Source organism: Cervus elaphus, chromosome 4, assembly GCF_910594005.1.
Source record: "Cervus elaphus chromosome 4, mCerEla1.1, whole genome shotgun sequence".
Lineage (NCBI taxonomy): Eukaryota > Metazoa > Chordata > Mammalia > Artiodactyla > Cervidae > Cervus > Cervus elaphus.
In genome coordinates this window covers 54,414,039-54,427,596 of record NC_057818.1, presented here as the reverse complement: position 1 = coordinate 54,427,596, position 13,558 = coordinate 54,414,039, and the positions used below count along the sequence as shown (strand labels likewise).

General features: G+C 41.9%; 1 protein-coding gene across 2 annotated transcripts in view; it reads right to left on the bottom strand.

Annotated features, from left to right (window-relative positions):
- The window catches only part of ARHGAP35 (Rho GTPase activating protein 35), a 113,866-nt gene that overhangs the window by 91,034 nt on the left and 9,274 nt on the right, over window positions 1–13,558 (bottom strand). The window contains exon 2 of one of the 2 annotated variants that reach the window (XM_043899586.1): window positions 1,465–1,589. The exons of the other annotated variant lie outside the window; for it this stretch is intronic. The gene's annotated coding sequence lies outside the window, so the exon portion shown is untranslated. The remainder of the gene's footprint in view (window positions 1–1,464; window positions 1,590–13,558) is intronic. 2 annotated transcript variants of the gene reach the window in all.

The window sequence follows — 13,558 nt, the reverse complement described above, 5'->3', positions numbered from 1 at the left end:
CCAAACAGAAGATGCCCTAGAACTGGCTTTTAACATACACACATCACGCCTACGCTAGCTGTTTTCCCATTCAGTCATCTCTTTTATATAAGTAATAATAGCAAATATTCATGAGTCAGGCACGGTACCGAATAAACAATATGCATATGTGATTTCATTTCATTTTCACAATAACCCAAGTCAGGTATTATTATAATCCTCATTTTACAGATGAGAAAAAAACAGGCTCTGAGAGGTGAAGTGACTCATTCTAGATCACCCAAGCTTCATGTGGCCCTAGCTGCCTGCTTCTGAAACCTAAGACCATGGCTTAACCCCAACGCTGCCCTCAGCAAAGACAGAATGGACAAAACCAGTGGTGTAGCATGGGCTTTCTGGAGAAAATAGAACTGACTCTCCCTATAATCCATGGCCTCTTTCAGCAGAGCTCTCCATTGTAAGGGGGGCAATCCCTTATTTACCTAGAGGCAAAACTTTAATAATATACTGCCCATAAAAATGTGTGTGTGCCTTATGCTGCTCAGAGTACTATTACATATCTTGTTTTAAAGCTTCTCAAACCCACCTGGGAAGTGAAGGTAAGTCAGGATTCAATACGCCGTCTCCTCAATGGGCACACAGATGTCACCCAAGACACAGCAGAAACACAGTATCTCCTTTGGTTTTAACCACAAAGACCATTTCCAAAGTGAAATTTGATGGAAAATGGTTGTCTTTAAAACTTATGTAATTTGCAATTAAGAATTACTATGACTTCAGTCAACTGAGCATTAAATTGTGGGGAAAAAACCCACTTGTACCTTTCTTCAGTTCTCAAACAATGGAAGGGAGAAGATGCTTTAAGTTTCTGCCCTTAAATTTAACCTCATTTTTTCCCTCAAACCATTGCAAAAATTCAATTCTACTCATACAGAAAATAAACCTGAAAAGTCACCAAAAAAAGTAATATTGTGACTCCACTATTACAGAAATACTCTTCCAAGACTCCGGAAAAAGTATCTCTTACTGATCAGAGAGCAGTGTTCATATGGATCCTGAGGGGTTTGGCCCCAAATAGGGACAATCATCAAACTAAATTCTATGGAAAGAAAGTCAGTCTCAAATTTAAAGAAATTAAAATACCTGTAATGAAAATCAGTGGGTAGGTAAAAACTCATCTTTTATCCCAATCCCAAGAACTCACAGAACAGCAGAGTAGGCCTGAAACAGGAAGACAGTGGGAAGGGAGCGAAGTCTTCGCTTTTACCGAAAATGAAAAACACCAGAAAACAGTGTGAACAAAGTCAATTCCATTTATAGTTTCAAGGAAAAAAGAATAAAAATAATTCAAAGAATGTATCAGAAGTGACACTTTATTTATAAATCAAAGCTACCTTAGAAATTTCACAGCACTGCTTAACACTCAAAAACTCTAACCTCAAGGTAGGAATCTCACCTTATCAGGTCAGTTATGACAAAACTCACCAGATCTAAAAGGAAGCGTGACTTTATCCATGAACTTCCGAGTTGTGTAGAAAATAACTTCCCTTGAAATCCACAGGCAATGGATTGCGTCCTAATTGCATCGTTTGCTCTTTGTTATGAGGGTTCTGAGGACAAGTGAGGTGTGTTTTAAAATTTTCATCCTAATCACAAAATGAAAGCAGAATAACTGTATCCCCCAATTATGGTCAAAAAAGGCCCCAAATCAGTAAAGAAGTTTCATTTTCCCCAACATGCTGCCGTCACCAGCATGAAATTGCATTTAAGAATTTAAGAGACAGTCAAAAACATTCATAAATAAATGTACTCCTCAGAACTGGGGGAAGATGGTATTACAAATCTATGTCCCAATCCTGTTAAGGGATTCACTTATAATGGAAAGAATTAAATGTCTGAATCTACTTAAACCCTGGGATCATTAGTTCATACTCCTACTGGTGCAAAAAGCTTCTACCAATCTTCCTATGCTAATGTGCTTACAATATGGCATGAAACCCTCACTGGGGATTGGCTAATGCAAAATGCTGCCAGTGACCTTCAAACGCATTTTAAACATTTTTAATCTGTTTAAGTTATAGCTCAAAGATGGGGGGTGGAGGGTACTCAAAATAAATAAGAGCACTTTATATAATCTTCAAAGCACTTTCTCGTTTAATCCTCACAGCAGTCCCAAGCAGGGGCTGGTGCCCCATTCTCCAGATCACAGGATTGTAAGGCTGAGGAAGGACGAGCCCACCCAACATCCCCCACTGGAAGAGAAGCAGGGGTCCTGCCTGGTTGTTCCCCACCATACGCTCACAGCACCTCGTACCCAGCAGATGCTCAGCAATACCATCACTGTTACACACTCGAAGAGTCCAACCCACCTTCCAGGGAAGATGACCCCAGTCCAAAAATACCACCTGGCCAAGGCTGTAATGCTGACTAGTTCCCCACACTCCTGCGTCCTAATTCAGGGTAGCCAGACCATCACTGAGGCTATAAAAAGATTCCCCAAACTCACTCCCAGAACTCAGAACTCACACTGGCATCTGATCATTTTTTTGTTTGTTTTCAATCATTTTAACCTATGGGCTTCCCTGGTGGCTCAGATGATAAAGAATCTGCAGGAGACCCAGGTTTGATCCCTGGGTCAGGAAGATCCCTGGAGAAGGAAATGGCAACCCACTCCAGTATTTTTGCCTGGAGAATCCCATGGACAGAGGAGCCTATCAGCCTACAGTCCATGGAGTCACAAACTTGGTTCCATCTTGGGCATCATTCTTCACTTTAGTTCCACAACTTTTTATTAAGTGCCTAACTCTACACAAGACTCCCCTGGTGGCTCAGACAGTAAAGCGTCTGCCTGCATTGCGGGAGACCCGGGTTCAGTCCCTAGGTCAGAAGATCTCCTGGAGAAGGAAATGGCAACCCACTCCAGTATTCTTGCCTGGAAAATCCCATGAACGGAGGAGCCTAGTAGGCTACAGTCCATGGGGCTGCAAAGAGTCGGACACGACTGAGCGACTTCACTCATACTCTACACAAAGAACTGTGCCTCTGATGGACAAAGGATGAATGAGTGAGTGCTTTTAAGGGATTTATAAAATGGTGACAGTTAAGAAAGGCAGCATTAGAAAGAGGCTCTGAAGCACACGAGAACTGGACCGGCGAATTATAGGAGAAGGGAGAGTCTAGACAGAGGGACCAGCATGAGATAATTAAACTTTAAAGCGTGTTCAGAAGAAAACAAATGATCCAGTGTGACTGGAAGTTAGAGGACAGGAGAGGAGGCTGAGCGATAACCTAGAATCAGTCTGTGGAATACACGGGCAAGAAGCTGGCACTGAATTCTTCAGGGGGCTCCTTACTGCTCCTTCTCTTCCCTCCCTACCTGTCCCACTTCCTCCCAGGCTAAAAAATAAACAAAAAAGAGCAGCAATAAAAGCTTCTGTATATTCACTATATAGCCTCATTACATTCTTCTTCTGTGGAAAAGGTCTCTCTCTCATTCTTACTTAAATGGATAACTTCAGATCAAGGGTATTAACTGTGACTTAGGTCAATTAACTAATTCTTAATCATTTGACAGTTAAGGATCTCTTTGACAATCTGATGAAAATATGGACCCTGTCTCAGAAAAATACACTTAAAAAAATTCAGGAACCCAAAACCTTTCCCTAGTAAAAATAATGGAATAAACAAGACCAACCAAAAAAATAAAAAAAGACATCACCACTGTTTCTAACCAGGAGTACCCAATTGTCCCCATTCACATATGCGGAATCTTTCTTTCAAATGACATAGTAATTATCCTTAGTGACTAAATAAAATGAGAGAATTTCTCCAGTTTTACAATGCCCATCAGCCAACAACAATATATCTTCCACTTATTGGGCCCAGCTATATGACAGGTCCTCTGTAAAACAGTTGATATGCAGTATATAATAAAAAGTCCTATGTAACAATTATATCTCTGTATACACAAGAGGAAACAGAAGCTCAGAGGGGTCAACTGACCTGATTCAAGGCTACTTAACTGGAAAATGGCGAAGTCAGGTTTAGAACTCTGGCATTTTGACTTCCAAAGTCCATCTATATTGCCTCCCAGCAAAAAGGACCTTGTCACCATATTGATTATGGGGAGCAACCAGAAGACACTGCCATCTCCTAGTAAGTAAACAGTCCGGTCCAAGGTTCCAGTCCAGTATTACACACCCTATGGCTGGCCAATAAACACCTGCCAAGTGACTCAGGGCAATGAGAACCTGTCCACAGAAGGGGGAATAGCGTCAGTAGTTTAAGAGTGCCACATGAATGCATGTGTTACAGTGGCGACCTCAGTCACTGTTTTATTTCCAACTGGGCCTCTTTGGCTTGTCAATGACCCTACGCACCTCACCTATGTTACAGCCTCGCATGCAAAGGTTTGCAAAATACCAGTGAGGTAATGAAATAAATCAACAGTGAAATTTCAATGAAACAAAGTCAAGATAACCTTTCCCACATGTTCCTATTCTACCCTGTACATCTTCCAAGATTGTAGCCATGACACTACGTGATAGTTGTTCCCGTGAGACTATTAGCTACCATTTCAGAGCACTTACACTGTACATCACTGAAAGCCTAGTTAAGGTCAGAACCTAGTCATTTTCATCTTTATGTGACCAGTGCTCAGCTACTCAGACCCAGGAAAAGTAGTGCTCATATTTCAAATACAAAGCCATTTTTACTAAACAATGAGAGAACAGATGAAGACTTAAGAGCCCTAAGCTCAGCTTCGGAAAAGAAAATTTACACACGCCTCCCTTAGATGTTCAACAGTTGACTCCTCCAAATAAGTATCAGGGAAAAACAAAATGCAGTGTTCCATCTAAAACGGTCAAATAAAGGGAGACAAAATGAGGTCATGGGTCTCAGTGTTACTCTAAACCAGTGAGGGTTCCAATCTTTTTTGGGTCATGGATTCCTTTGAGAATTAAATGAAAGCTACAGATCCTCTCTTCATAGAAAATAAACAGAACCAAATTCAGCACATACTCTTGACAGTATCATGGACATTCCCCCATTTCAATCACTTAAGGGTCCACAGACCCTTGAATTCATAACTTTTCCTTAGAATCTGCATGTCTAATCCCTGTTGTGCTAGAAAAGTGAAGTCGCTCAGTTGTGTCCGACTCTTTGCGACCCCATGGACTGTAGCCTACCAGACTCCTCCATCCATGGGGTTTTCCAGGCAAGAGTACTGGAGTGGGTTGCCATTTCCTCCTCCAGGGGATCTTCCCAACCCAGGGATCCATCCCAGGTTTTCCGAATTGCAGGCAGATGCTTTACCATCTGAGCCACCAAGGAAGCCACCAGGGAAGCTCTGCTAGAGGCAACCCAAATTCATCAACCTTTCTGTTCATTAGCGGTCATACCAACATAAGGGAAATTAAGACACAGGCACCAGCTTACACTGGCACTGTCTCACGGCCACCACGGTGAAGGGCCCTGCTCACCGCACTACCTGAGTCATGTTATTACGCCAGAGTAAGAAACTGTGAGGGAAGCACGCTTATTCTCCTCCAAATAGAATGTAAGAAATTCAAAAGCAGGGGCCAAATCTGACAGTCTTAATTATCTAGATAATGGTTTACTTAAAGAACAGATTTAAAATAACCTAACATTATTTCTTATTGTAAAGTGAGATATAAATTAACGTAGTACAGGAAAAGATAACTTGGTACATAACTAGCAGATTGTAAAACAAAATATTTTCCTAAATTGGACTCCTGGGAGCTTGAAATAAAAGACTAAGTTTGTTAAAAAAGGACTTCCTCATCTCCATAGTCCTGATTTTCCGGCAGGGATCTGGCCATCCATGGTATACACGCCAGCACACAGCCAGCTACAGCCACCGTTCCCTAACGGAGCGAGGGAGGCTGCCTCACTGAAGGTCTGAGGGGTATGAGCAGGTGTCTTGCTTCTCGTCGTAAAGATATTTACTCAAGAAATATTTCCTCAACATCAATGATGCCTATATTCCTGGGTCATATGCTTAGAGATAAAATGAAGGAAAGCACAGCCCCTGTCTTTTTAAGGTGTTTAAAATGTAGCTGGATAAAGAGTAAAGGAAACAGGCAGTTAGAACACGGAGTGGTAAATACCACATTAGGAATAAACTCAGGCAAGAGGCTGAACACTGCAGGTCAGGGGTGGCTTTCTGAGGAAAATAAAATCTAAGGCAGACCTAAAGAATTAACAGGAATTAGTTAAGTGGGTTGTTTTGGGGGAGGGGGGTTGTTTTTAGGAGTTGTTTTTATTATTTTATTTTTGGTTGGATTGGGGATAGCAGGAAAACATACCATAAAAAAGAAAACAGTACATAAAGAGTCAGAAGCAAGGATCTCTGGGAGAGCTGCAGTCATCCAACATGGCTGCAACATTGAGTTTAAGGAGGGAAGTGGGGAGAGCAGCAGAGCTCCCAGAGGGCCCTTATATAATCTAAATTTATAAAGACCCCGCCCCCTTAATGAAGTCACAGCCCTAAATGCTCATGCTCTTCCTGGCTTCTTTAAAAAAAAAAAAACTTAGTCTGGAATAATTTTAGACTTACAGAAAAGCTGTAGATATTACAGAGAGTTCTCATATGTCCTTACCCAGCTTCCCCCCATGTTAATATAACCATGGTACACGTGTCAAAACAAAGAAATTATCTTTGGTACAAAAAAATTAAACTGCAGACTTTATTTGGATTTCAGTTTTCCATTAATTCTCTTTTCTGTTCCAGGATTCAATGCCATATTCCATTAATTCAAAGACTTTTATAAAATTCCTTCCTTTACTTCTGAGCACCACAGTTTGCCATTTTTCATCACTCTTTTTTATCTATGCCTTGCTATGCCTGAACATCATCAGCCCACTTAGAATGTAAATACAACATCATTTCAGAACAGAAGTTCCCAAAAACAAATGATTTAGAGAAAACTATTAGGGATTCAAAGAAATGTAATAAAAAATAAATCAGTGACAGCTTTACACGGGCAAGAGGCGTATGTACATAAGCATGCGCGTGCACACACACACATCCCATCCTCCCCTTTACAAAAAGAACTTGGCCTACGGTGCTGCTTCCACTAGGAAAGGCAAAAGAAATTCTAGCAGATCCATTTCTGCTTCTTTAGTCTTGCTACCAAGTCATGAATCCTTTAACCTCTCTCTAAAGAGTCCAACCACACCAAGTAGTCAAGCCAAAATACCTGAACACCCAATTTATCCTTAAAACAAAATGCCAGCAAAATCATGTGGAAAGTGGAAGTGGAAAGATGAATGGTGATTTATCCTCTTAAGACTTTCACTGAGGACCTGAATCATGAGGACAGAATTCCATTATGTCACAACAATCTTCATAAAGCTATCTGACCAATATTAGTCATACTTCTATTAAACTTATGACCCATTCTATTTATTCTAAGCCTCCATCTCCTAAAATTCCCAAACCTACAACAACCCTGATTAATGTCAATTCCTAAAATCAAGGATGAATCCTGTGCAAAAATCACTGAAATGTCAATGAAAACTGGCAATGTTTTATACAACTAAAACATAATTCGTAAAAATGGCTATCCCTAGGAAGTAGAATTTAAAGAATATTTTAACTTCCCCTGTGTATTTCAGCCACTGAGGGCTATTGATCAAACGTTGGTCAAACACATAAGCATGGCCCTGTGTCAGAATTAAAAGTAGAAAAAAGAAAAACCTCTCCCTTGTGGAGGATACTGTCTACATCTGCACTCCTGATACTTTGTCTATTTAAAGTTCAATCAAAATTAAGTAAAATTAAAAATTCAGTTTCTTGGTCCCCTAGTTACATGTCAAGTAGAAACAAGTGGCTAGTAGCTGTTGTAAAGGACAGAGCTGACTAGACAGGGCTGATCTAAAAGAAGCCGTGATGCTAATCCAGATCTTGGACGCAGAGGAAGGATCGGGGGAAGGTTTCTGGGGAGACAGGCATCTGACTTGGTTACTGAAGTGAGCATTCCAGGCTGATAACACAACACACGCCCCTGGCCCTCCCCTTGAGTATCACGCAATATCAGAATTTCCAGGGCTCTTCCCCCAAAACCAAAACAAAGTGTTTCAAGATGGCATTACAGAAAGAACTGAGTAATAACAAGCTTTGGCTGTAGTTTGCTAAGATAAGCTTTGATGAAAAAACTGGATTATAAAGTCCAATTAGAACCTCACTAAAAAGGAGTGGGAAACAGAAGTGGAATTAACTGCTAGATCATTCTGGAAATCTTTAACAGGTAAGCTAAACTAGGGATCAAGGGGACAAACAAAAGAACGCACTATGCTCATCCAAATACCCTTCAGTGGGAGAAACATTTCCCAATAATCAAGGTCAACAATTAAGGTGAAACTGCAGAGACACAGAAAACAGCACACACATAAAACCAGTCTGGTAAAACTGAAGTACAACTGGGTACTTTCTCAAGGACAGGTGTTTTCTCACTCTCTTTTCTCTCAATCTACCCACGTTACCTAAACACAAGATGCCGCAGTTCCCTCATCTGTAAAACGGGCACAGGGATAGTACCGGCACCTATTTCTGAGAGTTGTCAGGTGGATTCCCTGAGTTAATACATGTAAAATGCATAAGACAGTGCCTAGGATACAGAAGACTAAGGAAGTAATGGCTATTATTACTGCGTGAGTCTCTGAGGACCTAGTTTCACTTGGTGAAGGGTAAAAGGATTTCCCCAGGAGTGAGCTCACAGGGGAAAGGGAAGTTGTATTGACTGTCATGTTGGGAGAGGGCTTTTGAAAAGTCCAATCTGTCCCCAACTGAATGAGCTACACAGACATCTTCCAACCAAGTCCTATGGGCCATCAGAATACTCAAAGCCATGGGGGGACAGCTGCCAGAACTTCAGCAAGCTTTAGGATCTAGCCGCAGACCCCCAATATCAGGACTCAGGCTATCAAAATGTTTTTCAAAAATCCATCTTGGCTTACCATCAACTACTGAAGCCTGTGTGCCCTAGAGACCGTGCTCCACAAGAGAAGCAACCGTAATGAGAGGTCCCCCACTCACCGCAATTAGAGAAAAGCCCGTGCAGCAACAAAGACCCGATACAGCCAAAAATAGATATTTTTTAAAAAAAGAAGAAGTAGGAGACGGGAATTCCCTGGCGGTCTAGTGGTTAGGACTCAGCACTTTCACTGCGGTGGCCCGGGTTCAATCACTGGTCAGGGAACTAAGATCCCACAAGCCATTCGGCCAAAAAAGAAGACAACTTTTCTACTTCCAGGAATTTCACCTCCAAGAATAATCTCACTTGTGCAAATTATTTTCAAGTTTCCCCTACGGCACTGATTGCAAAAGCAAAGAACTGGAAACACATCCAATGTCCATCACTAGGAGATTGGCTAATTCCAGTGTATCTGTATGGTAGAATACCATGAAGCTGTTGAAAAAGAACAAGGAAGCTTCCTTTGTGTTAACACTGACTATCCCAAAATATTAAGTGAGAAAAAGGAAGACGCAGAACAGTAATCATACAGTATGCTTCTATTGGAACGCAAATATCATTTCTATTTGCTTGTTCATGTGTGCAAAAAGCAACCCTGGAAGGAAAAAAAAAAATCCCTGGTAGAAAACTGATCTCCAAAGAGAACAACTGTATGGCTGGGCCGGGGGGCAGAGATAAGGAAACAACAGAGGTGTTCTGTGACTGCTGACTCACAACTGCACAAACATTATCACTACATGAAACAAGGGATGTGTCTAACGTCACCAGCAAAGTGCTATTGGAACAGACTTGAGGAAAACCCCCTGGAAGAAAGGCCTCAGAATAGTGGACACTTGAGAGGATGTGGAAGGGTGAGCAGGAAATTCACCAATCGGAGGAAAGGTAAAGGAACTCTCAAAAGGAACCAGCTTCACCAAAAACAGAGGCAGAGAAAGAACAGAGCGTGTTCTGGAGACCAGGAGTGACCAGGCTGGGAAGGCAGGATGGGCCAAACCGTAGAGGAATACACAAGACCACACTAGTGATCTGGACTTAACCCTGCAGCCACAGAAAAGCAGTCAAGGTTTTAAAGACGGGGAGCAACAGTCAGGTTCTGCTCAGCGCCTCCAGCGGCTTGCTGAGAACAAACGAGAGGCAAGAATGGAGAGAAGGACCCCTCTGCAGGACGTTTCTGCAGTCGAGCCGATGCCCTACTGCTTGGAACTCCCAACCGCACAACGCACGGGGGATTTTCCTTACCCGGCTTAATACTTAACTAACCATCTGAGAGTGACGATCTCTGTCAACTGAACACTTACCATAGGCCAAACATTTTTCATAAGTCACCCTGGCTTCTCACAGCCCTGTGAGATAGCAATTAGTATCTTTATTTTACACAGAAAAAGAAGGCTCAGAGAAGTCAAAGAGCTTATTTAAGGTGACAGTAAATGGAGGAACTAGGACAGGAATCTGTTTAATGACTGTCTACACACAACTGGTGCTGGTCTGTGGCAGTTTTCCCCAGTCTATGTAAAAATGAGAATTAGAAACATACACCTATGTATGTCTGCGTAAAGCTGCCAACTTCCTTGAAAAAGGCTACCTTTTGGGAATTCTTGGTGGTCCAGTGGAGAGAGGTCCGCGCTTCCACTGCAGGGGGACCAGGCTTTGATTCCTGTTCGGGGAACTAAGAGCCTGCAAACCACAAGTGTGCCTCCCCCACTTCCCGCCAAAAAAGGAAAATGGCAATCTTTTACTCTGATAGTGGATCCTTTTCTTTTAACAAAATATAGTGAGTAGTTCCCCCCACCCCATTTTTTTAATGTCCTCCTTGGCGAAACTAAAAATTGGTAAATTAATACTTTTTGGCCCCACCACCATATTGTCAACTGACCTGTAAAAGTCAAGACCACTGCACAAATAATGACATTACAAAGCACTTACTGTGACCCAGGCGTGATCTTAAGCTTCTTAAATGCACTGTTTTAATTTGCACAGTGAACCTATGAGTGGACACTGTTCCCCTTTTTTATGGATGAGGGGCTTGAAGGCATCAATGTGAGGGTGCAGAGTTGCCAGGAAGTAGGACTAGGATGCAACCTGATGTCATGTGTCACCATGGGGGAAGGAGTAACTGGGGCCTCAGTCCTAACACTGCTCTGTGGCCTGTGACCTACAACATTTATATGTGTGAGACCCTGGGAAGACCCTAAAACTGGCTGCTGCTGCCGTAATTACAAGGCGACCAGTCAATAGCACTGATGCTCCACTGATTCAAAGTCTCCAGGCTCCTCTTGAGGCACTCTAACACGCTGGCTTACCTAAACAGCTTCATTAATCAAACTGTTCCTTTTCATCCTCCCAGAAAACTGAAAGTCAGTCCAATGCGACAGAATTTTCACATCCACTGCTGACATTTAGTTCTCAAAAAAAAAAAAAAAAATCTGGACACAAAAAGTCTCTGCAGCAGGCAGAATAGTACTGAGGCCCATTTTACATTTAAGAACTCGAGATAAATGACATCCAAGGTCAAAAGCTGGTAAGAAGCAAAATGAACACTAACAACAGAAAGGGTTCTTTACGTCACTAGAGGAAACCCAAGAGTCTAAGGACTGAAAGACTTCAGAGGCTTTATTTTTCCTGGTTTCTCTCAAAAGTCCTATCTTTAATTCAACAAATACCGTGCTCCTATTGACGTGTTTGTTCTAGGATAAAAGCAATGGGTTCACAGGATAAATGGGAGAACAAAACGAAAAGTCCTGTGGAGCTTCCGAGCTGTTTTCCAATTTCTTCAATTTCTTCCTGATATCTGTCAACCCCCGCCACTACAAACACACATCAGGTCTTCAGTACTCTCCCTGGTGAAACAAAGAATGAGGAGTAAAAGAATAGGTACATATGTGTGCAAATGTCCTGCTGGTAACAACAATACAAAGAAGGTGAAAATGTAAATTTCCACATTGTTCCTTATTCAAAACAAAATATGAACTTAGACCACGTTCCTTCTCATAGCAAAATGAAATCTACCTCCCTGGTCAATGCATTGTGTTTGAATGTTTAGTCACACTTAATTCCTTAAAATCAGGCCACTGGTCTTCTAAATTTTTTACTTTCTGGTACAGAAACAGGGTGCTCCTTGTGTTACCTCTAAGGGAAGAACTGCTTTTGTTTTAGAAACGGTGTGTCAACTCTCAGAGAGAAGGCATCCTCTGTACAACTGGTGCTCTACATGGTAGAGACCCTCCCCTAAACGCTGGTTGAACGGACAAGAAAAGGGAAAAAGACTTGTCTCCCTACACCTCTATCCTCTAGAGCTACAAAGAATTAGTATGTTCCCTCTTCTTTTCCTCTTCTTCTCTACAGTCCTTAATTTACTTTAATAGTAAAATTAATCAAATGTAAAATAATTTAACTCTTAAAGATTTTTGGCCCATAAAAGGGAGGACATAACTAGTTCCATGTCCATTCCTGATTGTGACTGAGAAAAGAAAAAAGTGATACACTAATGGCCCCTTTAAAACAAGCATGGTTGAGGGCAGGGGATATCATGCTGAAGAGAATGGAGCTTCCCTGATGGCTCAGATGGTTAAGAGTCTGCCTGCAATGGAGGAGACCTGGATTAGATCCTTGGGTCGAGAAGATCCCCTGGAGGAGGAAATGGCAACCCATTCCAGTATTCTTACCTGGGGAATTCCATGGACAGAGGAGGTTCATGGGGTTGCAAAGAGGTGAACATGACTGAGTGACTAGGGTATAGCTATCAGTAAGGAAGTAAGACTTTTATTCTCATCTCTGGGGTGAAATCAGCTCTGTGAAGTATATGGCACACCAGAGAAAGTGCTAGAAAGTAGGGGCTCCAAGCAAAGGCTCTGATCCAGACTGCTGACCTGTCAGCCTGGTGGCCTTGGGTAAGTGCCATTAGGGAGTCTCAGTTCCCACACTGTTGTACCACCCACCTCAGAGCAGAGGATTATGGTGAGAAAGATGTGAGAGAACACACAGGAATCTCCTGGTACTCAAGAAGCAACTGTTGCTATTACGTGGTAATAACTGCTATGCATGCACGCCTGCTAAGTTGCTGCAGCCCTGTCCAGCTCTTTGTAACCCTATGGACTGTAGCCCACCAGGCTCCTCTGTTCACAGGATTTCCCAGGCAAGAATACTGGAGTGGGTTGCCATTTCCTCCCCCAGGGGATCTTCCCGACCCAGGGATTGAACCTGCATCTCCTGCATTGGCAGGTGGGTTCTTTCAACACTAGCGCCACCCAGGAAGGCTATACTGCTATCATTAATTCAATCACTGCTCTAAGAAGTGTAACTGCCTTCACCTTCAAAGGTACTGAACTTCAACAGAACTCATGATTACTAATTTCCTGCTTTTCAGCTCAATTTTTCCTTCATGTTTTCAAGAAAAATCAAACATAATACAACCACACTGCAAAAAAAATATTTTTAATCTTTTTTCTCTGAATCAAAAATAGCAAATCATTTTGGAAAACTTGGGAAAACTCAGAAAAAAATCAATCACTCAAATTTCTGCAGCAGAGAAAAATACTAATAGCATGTGGGCATATTTCTTCCACTTTTTCCCATATATATTT